At 36.1% G+C, this 2,357-nt stretch overlaps 1 non-coding gene across 1 annotated transcript; it reads left to right on the top strand.

Moving 5' to 3' along the window:
* The first annotated feature begins 1,876 nt into the window (after positions 1 to 1,876).
* LOC139873744 (small nucleolar RNA R71) lies at positions 1,877 to 1,983 on the top strand. The gene has a single exon (XR_011767468.1). It is a non-coding gene; the product is annotated as a small nucleolar RNA R71 (small nucleolar RNA).
* Positions 1,984 to 2,357: the final 374 nt, after the last annotated feature.

Genomic DNA, 2,357 nt, shown 5'->3' with positions numbered 1-2,357 from the left:
TTCTTCTATTGATGATTTATATCGATATCTGTCTTCTTCTTTTAGCATTTGAATTTCTTCTGTTGTTGGTTCATATCCATTAGCTATAAGTGTAGCTAACATTTCAGCTTCATCAATTGGTTCTGTTCCTTCTCCTAAAGAACATTCTCCTGTTCCTTGTAATTCTGGAAATTCTTCTAATAATTCTGCATGTGAATCTATAGTTTGAATATAATAACATGTATCATCTGTAGATTAAGGTTGTTGCATTGCTCTATCAACTGAAAAGGTAACACTCTCGTCCTCTATACTTAGGGTCAGTTTCTTACCGAACACGTCTATCATTTCTTTAGCCATGTTTAAGAATGGTCTTCCTAATATGAGAGGAACTTGAGAATCTTCTTCCATGTCCAGAACAACAAAATCTACTGGAAATACTAAAGTACCAAATTTAACTAGCATGTTCTCCATTATCCCTCTAGGATATTTTATTGATCGATCGGCTAGTTGTATGCTTATTCTTGTTGGTTTCAATTCTCCAAGGTCTAGTTTAGCGTATAGTGAAAACGGCATTAAATTTATACTAGCACCTAAGTCTGCCAATGCTTCTATTGAACTAAGACTACCCAGAAAACATGGAATTGTGAAACTTCCTGGATCAGATAATTTTTCTGTTATCTTATTCAACAGCACTGCTGAACAATTAGCATTCATAGTAACAGCCGAGAGTTCTTCCATTTTCTTTCTATTTGTGATTAGATCTTTCAAGAATTTAGCATATCTAGGCATTCCTGAAATCACATCAATGAAAGGAAGATTTACATTTATCTGTTTAAACATATCCAAGAATTTGGATTGCTCGGCTTCAAGTTTCTCTTTCTTCATTTTACTCGGGTAAGGAAGTGGTGGTTGGTATGGTTTAACATAAGGTTTATCCTTAGCTGTGTTATCTTCATTAACCTTCTCAACTACCGGTTCTTTTTCCTTATCTTGTTCAGGTTGTGGTTCTTATGGAGTAGGAATAGTTTCATCAGAAGTTACAGGTATTTCAGGTGGTTTAAGTGTTGTACCACTTCTTGTGGTAATGGCTTTAGCTGTTTCATTCCGGGGGTTAGCATTTGTATCACTAGGTAAACTTCCCGGTTTTCTTTCACCTATTAACCTTGCTAGGTTGCTTACTTCTTGTTCCAAGTTTTGAATAGAAGCTTGTTGATTTCTAAATGCTTGAGCATTTTGTTCATTAGTTTGTTTTTGAGATGTGAAAAACTGCGTTTGAGTTTCAACTAGCTTCGTCATCATATCTTCTAAATTCGGCTTTTTATCATCGGTTTGTTGTGGTGGTTTGTTTTGAAAATTAGGTCTTTGCTGATTGTAAGTATTATTGGATACTTGTTGATTGCTAGGACCTTGTTGGTTGTTGTATGGAATATTTCGATTATAGTTCTGGTTTTGATTGTAGATCGGTCTTGGCGGTTGATAATTATTCTGATAATTATTTCCAGGCCTTTGGTTTATGTATGAAATATTCTCTCTTTGTTCCATTGTTAATTCAATACTAAGACAATCTTTTGTCAAATGTGGTCCTCCACACTGCTCACAACTAATTCGTATTGAGTGTATATCTTTAGTCATGTTTTCCATCCGTCTCTCGACAGCATCTATCTTTGCGGAAATGGAATCTAAGTCATGGCTAGAATCGGCTCTAGCTGCTTTAGATGATCTAACGATATCTTTTTCTTGGTGCCACTCATGTGAGTGGGAAGCAGTGTTATCAATAATTTTGTAAGCATCAGTTTCTGTTTTCTTCATAATAGAACCACCAGCTGCTATATCGATGTCTTTTCTTGTAGTGATGTCGCATCCTTGGTAGAATATTTGTACTATTTGACAGGTGTCTAAACCATGTTGCGGACATCCTTTTAATAACTTTCCAAATCTTGTCCACGCCTCATATAGAGTTTCATTTGGCTTCTGTGTGAACGTAATAATTTCTCCTTGAAGTCTTACGGCTTTAGATGCCGGAAAGAATTGTTTAAGAAATTTTTCAACTAAAACGTCCCATGTATCAATCGCCCCTTCAGGTAACGATTCCAACCAATCTTTGGCTTCTCCCTTTAAAGTCCAGGGAAATAACATGAGATATATCTGTTCATCCTTAACTTCTCTTATTTTAAATAGAGTGCAGATCCTATTAAAGGTACGAAGATGTTCATTTGGATCTTCCTTCGGCGCACCACTAAATTGGCATTGATTAGTCACCATGTGTAGAATTTGTCCTTTGATTTCATAATCTGGCGCATTAATTTCTGGATGAGTAATTGCGTGACCTTGGCCAGTGCGTTTAGCTCTCATTCGGTCTTCCATACTTAAAGGTTCCA

The sequence above is a fragment of the Rutidosis leptorrhynchoides genome, chromosome 10, assembly GCF_046630445.1.
Source record: "Rutidosis leptorrhynchoides isolate AG116_Rl617_1_P2 chromosome 10, CSIRO_AGI_Rlap_v1, whole genome shotgun sequence".
Taxonomy (NCBI): domain Eukaryota; kingdom Viridiplantae; phylum Streptophyta; class Magnoliopsida; order Asterales; family Asteraceae; genus Rutidosis; species Rutidosis leptorrhynchoides.
Note: the sequence above shows the minus strand (reverse complement) of the source record. Positions and strands in the feature narration are given on the sequence as shown.